The following is an 11,819-nucleotide window of genomic DNA, read 5'->3' as shown; positions in this document are numbered from 1 at the left end:
AACATTACCTAATGTCACCGGTAGGAAAAATCGACGTGCTTTCAGTGAATTTCACAGAGCTAGCTAGCTCCCTAATAAGTGAATTGTACAGACATCTCGAAATTAACTCGCTCATCGTGAACCCTCGATAAGATATCAAGGAAATTCCAGACTAGAAAAAAGACTTTATATTGCTTGTAAGTTTGTAAAACTTTTGTATATAAATCATTGTTTGTAATAACTATTTGTAATAACTGTATTGTAAATTTTATTATTGTTTGTGTATTAAAATATATTTGTATTAAAAAAAACTGTGTGTATCAATCTTGTTGGCAAATAACATAAATTGGATACATATCGGCATATATTTAACTACTAAATCTAAATTACAATTTAACTCAGTTTAAGGCTATTTGAAATTGTAATACGTAACATAATATAAGCTATCAGAATGTTTCATCTGTATGAAACTGATGATAAAAACATCATGAAAAGCAAGTGAACTGGAAGCTATAACATGTATTTTTGGCAATATCAGAGTCTATAAGTTAAGCTTTATTCAAAATAGTTTGTTTCGAAATTTGTTTCCAAGTTTTTATTGTAAAGTAAAAGAAAACGATAATAATTGTGGCGATTTATTAAATAAATTCATCGAAAAACTTTCAAAATCCAAATACCTCAAACGCAATCTAAGAAAGTTTGGGATATATTTTACAATTTGTTTTGATTAATATTTTCCTGTTAGAGGGTTGTATGTTTTGTAATGTGTGAGAATTTTGTAATTTGTTTGAATTAACAATTTTCCGTCAAATGTTTTTACAACGAAGAGAAAAAATAATCTCTTAAATCAAACTAAAATATGTTTTTATAATGTTTTTAATTGATCATTTTATTTCAATATTCTTTCAAGAATGAGTTTGGAATTCCTGTGAACATCGGGTAGGTGTTGTTTTAATACTTTTTCCATCGCGAATTTCTCTATGACATAGAAAGTGTAACTTTCTAATCTCATGGATATAGCATTCAATGAAAGTAGCCACGAATTATAAGAGGGTTAGTAGAAGTTAAACTTCACAATAAAAAGAAACTTTAACAGGAATACTTTGGATATCAAGATTCCTGAAATGAAATTCAAACGGCGACTGTGGTTTACAAATATATTTTTCCCCTTTCAGTTCGGTAAACGATTATGTATTTTTTTTTAGTTTAGGAAACACGCACATATGTTAGCAAATTTTTTTCATTTTAATTATCTACATATCATACTCAAAATGCCCTCTGGGGAGCATTAGAGCTGCCGATAACCGACAGGAGAAGACGGGGAAGGCTAGAAAACTTTGGAAAGATGGAATTAAAGAAGATATGGATAAGAAAGGAATTGCAGAAGACCTGGCAATAAATAAAGATGATTGGAGGAGAGCAGCATGTGTGAAGGACAGTGAACCCCGCTAAGGGGAAAAGCCGAAGAAGAAGAGTCACAGAAAATAATCGATTAATCGAAATTACGATAACGTTGGGTAATGTCACGAAAAAAAAAAGAAATAGATGTTTCTATTATGACTTTTCATTATTATTATTATAGATCCGTTCAAGGTTGTTCAGCTTAATTGATTAGTATCAAAACTCACAAAAATAATTACCTAATCGAAATTAATGTTTCCGGTTGTTACAACTACTCAAAAACTAATCTATTAATCGTTAGGCTTATTAATCGAATACATTCAACTAATATATTAATCGTTAGGCTTATTAATCGAATACATTCAACTAATCTATTCATTGTTGGACTTATTAATCGAATACATTCAACTAATCGATTAATCGTTGGACTTATTAATCGAATACATTCAACTAATCTATTAATCGTTGGACTTATTAATCGAATACATTCAACTAATCTATTAATCGTTGGACTTATTAATCGAATACATTCAACTAATCTATTCTCCTATGAGAGAATGTATTCGATTAATAAGCCTAACGATTAATAGATTAGTTGAATGTATTCGATTAATAAGTCCAACGATTAATAGATTAGTTGAATGTATTCGATTAATAAGCCTAACGATTAATAGATTAGTTGAATGTATTCGATTAATAAGCCTAACGATTAATAGATTAGTTGAATGTATTCGATTAATAAGTCCAACGATTAATAGATTATCAAATTCCACTTACTGACTAGCTCTACAATAAATACAACGTGCCAATCGGTTACCAGATTGGGGTGAAATCCCTCATTTCTAAAGGAAAATCGAACCCAAATCAAATAGGGGCTAATGTTATAAATGGATATCATTTCCTTTCTAGTGATTTCTATTGAAAATGCTCATAGTTTTCATGACCTTATAAAATATTAAGTCTGTCTTCTAACAGTGATGGACTACTTCACTAAACAACAGCACATGCCATATTTCATTAAGTTCCGCCATACACTACCTTCCACTTTCTAAAAGTAAACATAACTCTATTGTAATGAATATAGAAGATAATACGTAAATATGCAATTCTGTATGGCTATTGATTCACAACAAATAATTTCCTTGAAAATCTGTACCGTCTCTTGTAGTATTATTATTTATAGCAATACTAATAAAAATTGTCATCATCATAAATTTAAACTGAAACAACAAACTATCAGTGATCTGAACAAAACAAACTAGCTGTTTCAATCAAACTTTTCCTGGATATGACTCAGTATTATTGGTCAGTGTGGAAACTAATAATTAATTCTGGTCACCTGGATAATTTTTCTCCTTCATCACTGGTCATCTTTAATTTTGAAAAGTATCTCAAGCCCACAGCTGCTACGTACCTGGGGTATGATTTTACAATGCTGACACTTTTCCTGACAAAACTGTCGTTGAGGCAGTGAAAGAAAAATCCAAGGCTATGCTGGTGAAGATGGCTCATGAATTTCCAGCCAACATCAGTATATTAGAAGAGCTTGCCATGCTGCATCCAAAAGAAGCCCTGTCACAAATATAGAGGTCCATTATAAGTCTTGCATGGTATTTCCAAGCCACATTTGGAGACATAAAGCATACTGCGAAAGGATATTCCTTTCTGTCCACAGATACGCCTTATTGGAACTCAAATACAAATATCACATCAGGTATCGATTTTAATGTCTTAAAAGTGGTTTAATCTTTGGAATTTTTCTCACTGTCGTATCACTTATTACGTGCAAGAATAGAATACGTGTAAACTCAAACGCATAAAATGAATATTTAAAACGATCTTCAGGTGTAAAGATATTAAATACGTATTGCTTTAAGAAATTAATTACTTCACATATAAATAACATACGTAAGACGATATCAGAGATGTTTTTATAATAATTACTCTGATAATATCTGTATTTTTGACAAGAAAACGACAAAAACAAATAATATTTGATCTTTATTAAATATGTAAGAAATAATTTACTGAAAATAAACAAAATTAACTGAGCTCTACGGTATAGCTATATGATTTACTGAAAATAAATCAAAATTAACTGAGCTCTACGAATATAACTATATGCAAAACAAGAAGTCATCACTCACGCCAAATCTTTACACGTTTAGGTTGGATTTACGCCCCACACAAACCAGTTTGCTAGACTGGGAGTAAACTTCTCATTTGTAGGGGGAAATCAAAACTATGGGGAAAAATTGGATGAAATGTTGCATGGAGGAAATATGGGGGAGAGGAGATCAAATAAAGGCTAATGCTAAAAACGGATGGGGGGGGGTACATTTCCTCTCTAGTGATCTCCTTTGAAATTTCCCATAGTGTTCTCGTGACCTTTTACAATATTAAGCCTGCCTTCTTAGAGTGATGGACTACTTCACTAGCTATAGTGTAAGCCATTTTGCCATTATGTTCCGCCTTACACTCTACCCCTTTTCTTCCCAAAGTAAACATAACAAGTGTAATGAGTATACTAGATAATACGTAATATACAGATTTTGTATGGTTCTTGATTCACCAAAAAACTTTAAAAAGCTGTAATACCTTATGTATTATCATTATTAGCAATAACAACCATAATAATAATCGTCATCATCATCATCATAAATTCAAACTGAAAGAACAAATCTACAAACATACCTCATTTGATTTCAAGGTTTTTAGCCCGCGAGGTGCAGTCACATTAATCCCTTTATTCAATTATTATTCACCCAAAGTGTAATTAATTCAAGTTTGTACTCGAAAAATTGACGTTGAGTAATATTACTCATATCCGTACCCCACAATAAATATAAACAAAACTATTTCCTTAGTTATAGCACATTAATACACATAATAATAACAAATTAATACAAAAATATACGCTTGAGCCTACAGTGGTAAACATAAAGAAAAAAAGAGAAGACTTTTAACCTGGGTTAAAAGGAAACATGTTTCTTAATGTATCTGTGCCATTTCCTGAGACAGATATACAATCGGTAAGACAGCCTTTTATTAGTTATTTTAGTTAATATTTTCAGTATTTCATCAATTTAATATGAATTAATGGGGAAATTAACAATTTATCAAAAGCAAGTAGACTGGTCAATAATATATATGCAACTCCCCCTCTCCGGTACAGGAATTTTATAAATGGGGGAGGGGGGATTGGATCACTACTAGATTTTCCGGGTGGCATCTGGCAACCCTGCAAAGAAAGAGTACTCACAGTTGGAAGATTAAAATAAAGCTGTAAATGTTTTCCGTTTGTATTATAATAGTTCATACTAGAGTAAAATATTAAGCTAGCTAAATATGACTTTTCGTAATTGATTATTTTGCGCATACATTTTAAAAGTTTGTGGCTGAGGCCTACATGGAGGACTCGAGCCGTCCGTTTTTCAAATAATCATAAAGACCAGTTAAGTTACGGAAAACTGTTGAAGATCCCGGTGTTTGTTTGTAGTTAAGCACAAAGCTACATAATGGGCTATCTTTGCTCTGCCCACCACGGGAATCGAAACCCGGTTTCTATGATCCAGGTGAATGAAACAAATATGGCCCGTTTTACCAGCTTTGAGATTTCAACACCTATAGGTAAAAAAAACAAACTTTTTTTTTTCAATTGATGGAACTTACTTTTAATATTTTAAAGGTTAGGTTGTTGAATAAATCCTTCTTGCACTTTTGACCTCACGTGCATGATTTATGCTGCACTCAACCGTACTGACCAATAGAACCATGAAAAAAAAATAAAAGGAGCAAAGGTATAAAAGAAGGGAGGTGGGAGTAAGGAGGTCTCGACATTCCAATTTACCCTTGACTTCACTTCCATACTTCCGGTGAGAAGAAAACACAAACATATACTTTCAACAAAGTTGTTTGTGAAAACCATCTAATGTGTACTAGGACACCGTAGTGTTGTGAAGACAGTACATTAGAAATACCGTCAAGTTAGGTCATCAAGACTAAACCAACGTTTATACACCCAATACAAACATATTTACCACAATAACAGTTTTTATATCATTGTATTCCTTTCTTAACTAACTCTTTTTTACATTCTATCTTTCTGGTTTTATTGTTTCTCTACGAACTCTTTTTTTCTTCTATTTCTACACACAAGTTTTCTTTCTTTCTACTTTCATTTCTTTCTTGTTAGTATTACAAAACATTTTCCTTTGATTTTTTTCTATCAACATTTTACTGACATTTTTATGTACAGTAGTCATATTTGTAAATATTTGAAACTCGAATGTTTTAATATGTATCATATTAGTACTAAATGATACTGATACGTAAAATAATAACTAAATTTCATTTTATGCTCCCACAGCTACGACTAAGCTTTGTATTAAATGTTGGTTTAAACCTCTTTATTGGTTAAGTATGGCCTAATGGTTAACGTGCTCGAACTGTGAATCAGAGAAATCATGATCTGCGGCTCGTTACCACAAACACGCGCTTTGCATTTTGGGGTCGTGGGTGTACTAAAGGAGTGCCGGTAACTTACCGCTGTCCACCGGAGGACAGACAGTTCGAGTTATTCATTACAGATCTTATTGTTATTAACTCATTATATTGTGGTTCGTGTTTTATGAATATACCTAGAAAGTCCATTTTTTACTCGTTTAATGCGTTGTTAAGAAAACAATAATAACACAGTGCACGTGTACGTGTCGTGTTTCGAATATTCGCGCAAAACACCATCCGTCCTTAATTTTCAACTGATATAATGGAGAGAAAACAGCTAGTCAATATGATCAACCGCCAATACATAGGCTACCCTAATCGAAAACTGGGATTTGATCGTTACTCTTATAATGCACCCACGGCCCCCAACTGGAGCGCGATTTTTTGATAACAGGACGTGAACAATTGATCCTCGAATTCAAAGTTTGGCACGCTAACACTAGACCACGCCTAGCCCAATAAGCAAATTTAGAGGTAGTAAAAGATAACAAGGACACAATAACAAACTATTCATGATTTATTACATCGTATAGAGACAAGAAAATTTCAAAACCGGTTAGACATTTATGTATAACGAACTCGTTACCGAGATTCCAGTTTGATTACTATCAGTTGATTTTTAGGCACTATTTCTTCATAGTGTAGACTTTTACACAGGTTGTTTTTAAATCAGGTAGAGAATATGACATTCAATATTGAGCTCTAATAATAAATTTACTGTATGTACTATCTCAACACCATACTTCTTATTCACACATTTAATGAATATGTGATGCATATGGCAGCACTATGAAATAAACTGTGCATTTTGTTTTCAATCCAGACTTTCTGGGTAAAGTTTAGGGTTGCCAACTGTCCTACTTTTCGATACAAGTAAAAAATGCCAATTTTTCTTATTATATGTATTGTAACATTTTATTTAGTATTAATAAATATGTAAAACGTTTCTTTTGTTTTATGTTTTACTACTAACTGTTGTCAAAGTGTTAATTTACTTCAGTGCCGGGACATCCATGTGACCAAGTGTGACAAGATGAGGGAGGGGATCAAAAAGTGGTGTATCTCGTGTGACGTTCTTTGTGGACGGTCCCTTACAAAAAAGTCCTACTTCGAAACATTCAAGAGTTGGAAACCCTAGTAAAGCTTGACATAAGTTTATGATATACATAAATCGTACAGTGAAGTATATCTCCAGAATTTATGACGCACAGCAAAATCTGGCCACTGATAAAGACAAACACATTATTATTTGTAGTGTATTCTAGAATGATCTTAATTTTCGACTAAATTTACACAAGAGCTATCTGTACATGGCCGTCCCTAATGTTGCACGGACAGACTAAAGTAAAGGTAAATTGCCAGCAGCACTCAACACCAACTCTTGTCTGACCGAATAATGCGATATATTTGTCACTCTTATAACACACCCACGACCTTAAAGCGAGAAGTGTTTTTGCGGCAATGAGACGCGAACCTTTAATGTTTGAGTTCTCTGGGCACGCTAAACTCTAGACCATGCTTGGAAACATGATTATTTATCCAAATACGAAAACGCTAAAAACATCTGTATTTAGTTTACATGTAGCATCCTTTAAGGTATCAATAAATGTAGATATAGTGAGGTTCTTGTTGTTTGTTATCAAGCATAAAGGGTTATCTGTGCTCTGCCCACCACGGCTAATGAAACCCGGTTTCTAGCAGTATAAGTCCGCAGACATACCACTGTGTTCCTGGGGGCGATATAGTGAGGCCCACGATGTTATTTGTACTTAACACATTTTGATTATATATTATATATATATATATATATATATAAAACTGAGATAAAATATGTTTTCAATTTAAAATAGGAGCTGATTTACCATGATATTTTTCGATTTTAAATCACAATAACTTTCGTTATTTTAATTCGAATATTAAAAAAATAACCCGTTACAGTTGAATCCAGTACGTAACGTGATCGCTGTGAAATAATTATCAGTTTGAAACTTTTCACACAGATATAAAAAACCTTGAAAGGAATATTGTCTCTAGTCTTTTAGAAAACGTATTCCTTAATTTTTGATATAGCCAAATGAAATTGATTACAGTTAACATCTGACGTATTGAGTCCAAACACCTTCCTGTTGGTGTATTGTACAAAATGGTTTTAACACTATTGTTTTATTAATAAATATATATGTACATATTTGTAATTTAACGTAAGGAAATAAGAATATTGCGAGATTCCAATAGTGTAAACGAAAAATAAGAACAAGAACGACAAACACTTCGATTCAATATTGTCACTGGCAAGAGTTGTATTGAAAAATAGATGTTACAATGAGCCGAAATATTTTCCTTGGCACTCACTCATACGAAGTTCACATCAAAGTTGCTCTGCATAGTATTCAAATAGCTATAAAGGTAATAGTATCTCAAACATATATTTGAGTATTTACAAGATAGAAAAGTAACATAATTAATTTATCACACGAATGATATGATATACATTTGGTGCCTGTCATTGCTATTAAATAAGTGATGACTTTAACGATTTAATCAGAAACTAACTTACAGAAATGAGGAAAAAAACAATTGTACGTTTCACAAATACTTAATTCATTCACGATCAGGATTCCGTCAGTAAATGCATCATCAGATACAGACTGAAATGGTTTTGTAAACAGGTTTATATTTGTTTAAACAAAGAACCGGAAGTAACCTTGACATTCATCTTGAGACAAGTGGGGTGAGAAGTAGGGAGGAGCTTATGTTGGTTTGCATGCTTAGGGCTTTTTTTCTGGATTTGTTTTTGGACTTATTTTTATTTCTAAAATCTCCAGGCTATTCAGTTTTTGTTTTGTTTTTTATCTTTTTCACAGATATGTAAAATTTTGAATTTTTTTCCGGATCATATTGGTGTTTAGTTTCAATAAGGTGTGATGCAAAGGTTGGATCCATTTTCCTTAATTTTCAGCATCCAAAATGTTCTTTAATTCAATTCTTATTTCTATGGGACGTCCTGTGTGACCTACGTACACACCATTTCACTATTAACAAGTTAATTGGTAAACACCACTGTTGTACTTTGAGATTTTGTCTTTGTTGTTGCACAACATTTTGCTTAGATCGTTTGCACAGTAGAAGGCCGGTCTGTGGATTTCTTTGCTCAATGTGTTATTTCCCCGAAAGGGCGCCAATGGCCGCCTGGAGGGTCATATGTTTTAATTACTCGCACCACTATACAGCAGTGTGTTGTCTGTCTCAAAAAGAACGCTTAACGTTACACTTTGTACTGTAGTGACGTCAATAAGACGTGCGCATGCCATGAATTACGAGAAGAATTATGCAATCTGCATGTTACAACACAACATGACATATGAACTTCAAAAAAGCAAGAAATAATCAATATATCTGTACCAATATCTGGCACGTCTTATATTATTTTCATCCCTAAACGACTTGTTATCTAAGTTATCCATGAAAACTTCTGCATGTAAAGAAGAGAGGAGGAACCCATAGCTAACCCGTCATTCTGTTTATATATTTGGTCTTAATTTTGAAGTAGTTATGATCTAAGTAAGGGGTTATTATTCTTAAATCATGGGCTCGTACAGAGTTTATTTTTTTTCTTTATCCATCAAATTACTTACAATTTGTTTACGTTCTTTGACAGGTATGCTGGTGAAAAGACTACATACTTCAGAGGAAATGATTTTGGCGTTATTCGGTGTCTCTACATTTATCATTTTTTCTACAAGTTTTTTATACTCAACATAGGTTTAAAACCAATTAGATTTTTGGAAAATATTGTGAGCTTTCTGTACTAGTTTATAAGCGGGAGCATTAGTATTAGAAACAACAGGTCTGATAGGGATGTTCCTTTCGTGCAAGTTTAGGAAGTTCGTACGGATTTGGCAGGCGAGGGTTCATAACGCGTAATAGCTTAGCTTGGAGTTCATCAAGTAAGCTTTTGCTATTGTTCAACAAAGATTTAACATTGTTGTTAAAGGTTTTTGTGGGGCCTATGTTTAGGATCGTGAAACTGTTAGAATCAAGGAAGTCGTTGATTTTCCCATGATAATCTTGTTTTTCAAGTACAACAGTCGTACTTTGTCCGCTTTTGTGATTATTAAATTATCATTTTTAATTTTAGATTTTATGGCCTTAATCAGCTTGAACTCCTCATCTCCATTTTTAGCATATCAGTCTCGGAAGAAGTTTGAATCATTTTAGGGCATATATTCTTTGCTACAAAGTTAGATTCAGCATTAAGTGTTACCTCTATACATATTGTAAGATTTAACTCGGAATTTTTATAGTCTGGTCATTTGCATCTATTATTTCAACATATATTTATATATATGTATACACATATATACAGAATTTAGGAAAAAAACATAACAAAGACAATTGTACGTTTCACAAATACTTCAAATACCGTAGTATTCCTTAAATTCTGTAATTACGGAGTTTATCCAAGTACTGGCGGTTTCAAGTATCAGTTATGTGTAAAATACATATATATTGTAAATCCTGCAAATTCATACAATAATTGGCGAATATTTTAACGAAAACATTACTTCCAAAATACATAGATTTAAATATTACAAATAAAACACCTCGAACAATACTTCTACAATGTGAAATGTTTCGTTCTGTTATCCTGTTTACTAATGAGGCCAGTACGTCATTCTTCAGTGTTCGTTAACAAAACCAGCAACTTATAACCTATAACATGTTTTAAGAAGTGCTTGCGTTCAAAGGAATGAGGAAGTTATTTTCTATTATATTTCACTCTTTCATCAATCCATCCACATTTTCTTAAATTTATTTGTTTGGTTATCGAATTTTATTTCCAATTATACTCAAAAGTCAATTATACCTATATAATGTAAATCATAATTTAAACAAGCTGCACAGAAAGATAGATTCAATATGCATACTTGAATTAAATTATGAACTATTTATAAAAGTTTGGCTGACAATTAGTTGATTCCTTTATAAATTATACAAAAAATTTGAACAGGTGAGTGTGAGTCAGTTTAATGGATGGGGTAGTAATAGTATAGTTAAAGATTGCGATAATCATTTGCAAGCGGTGCTTGTTTCAACTTTCAAGTTACTAATACTAGTATCATCTTATAAGTTACACATAGGACTATAAATTATAGTATAATTTATAAAACTTACCTTATGTAGAAAAGCGCTGGGGTAACAAAAAGTTGATGTTGGTTACAAACTTTCACACGTTCTGAATATGGCATACTTACGTAACTACTTTTTGAGTCGTGAAAAGCACCAGCTAGAGCATAACCTATTCAATAAATGTGCTACTATTCTCTGTACGAGTACTAGTCACAGCTGGCCTCACCACTACAACTTGGTGATCTCGCTGATAAACACATATATAACGAGAAGGCATGAGAAGTAGACCTACGCATTTGTGATATATAGTTTCACACCGTGCTTTCAAAATAGTATACGTCGCATTTTCTTTTGAAAGTTTTGAAAAAATAAAAGTGTAGGAACTTGCATAAAGAAATAAAATTATTAAAACCAGTATTTTTCTTCTCCGTTGAAAAATTGGAAAGGCTACTTCAACATCCACTGGTAAAAAGACAAGAAACTGACAGATTTTTATTGCCAAACTATTTGAAAATTTGCTCTTTACTGTATAATTTGAATTAAAGTATGATCTTAAAGGTTTTGGTATTTAAAATACACTGTAAATCAGTCTAATTAAAGTATTATCTTAAAGGTTTTGGTATTTAAAATACAATGTAAATCAGTCTAATTAAAGTATTATCTTAAAGGTTTTGGTATTGGAAATACACTGTAAATCAGTCTAATTAAAGTATTATCTTAAAGGTTTTGGTATTGGAAATACACTGTAAATCAGTCTAATAAAAGTATTATCTTAAAGGTTTTGGTATTGGAAATACACTGTA

General features: G+C 32.3%; 1 protein-coding gene across 2 annotated transcripts in view; it reads right to left on the bottom strand.

Annotated features, from left to right (window-relative positions):
* The window catches only part of LOC106469303 (myosin-IIIb-like), an 81,830-nt gene extending 70,702 nt beyond the window's left edge, over positions 1-11,128 (bottom strand). Inside the window, exons 1-2 of one of the 2 annotated variants that reach the window (XM_013929791.2) lie at positions 11,062-11,128; positions 2,795-2,952 (exon numbers count right to left, since the gene is read on the bottom strand). The gene's annotated coding sequence lies outside the window, so the exon portion shown is untranslated. Of the gene's footprint in view, positions 1-2,794; positions 2,962-11,061 lie in introns of those variants that run through there. The other variant, XM_013929790.2, reaches the window with a different exon arrangement.
* Positions 11,129-11,819: the final 691 nt, after the last annotated feature.

This window comes from Limulus polyphemus, unplaced genomic scaffold (genome assembly GCF_000517525.1).
Source record: "Limulus polyphemus unplaced genomic scaffold, Limulus_polyphemus-2.1.2 Scaffold3411, whole genome shotgun sequence".
NCBI lineage: Eukaryota > Metazoa > Arthropoda > Merostomata > Xiphosura > Limulidae > Limulus > Limulus polyphemus.
Note: the sequence above shows the minus strand (reverse complement) of the source record. Positions and strands in the feature narration are given on the sequence as shown.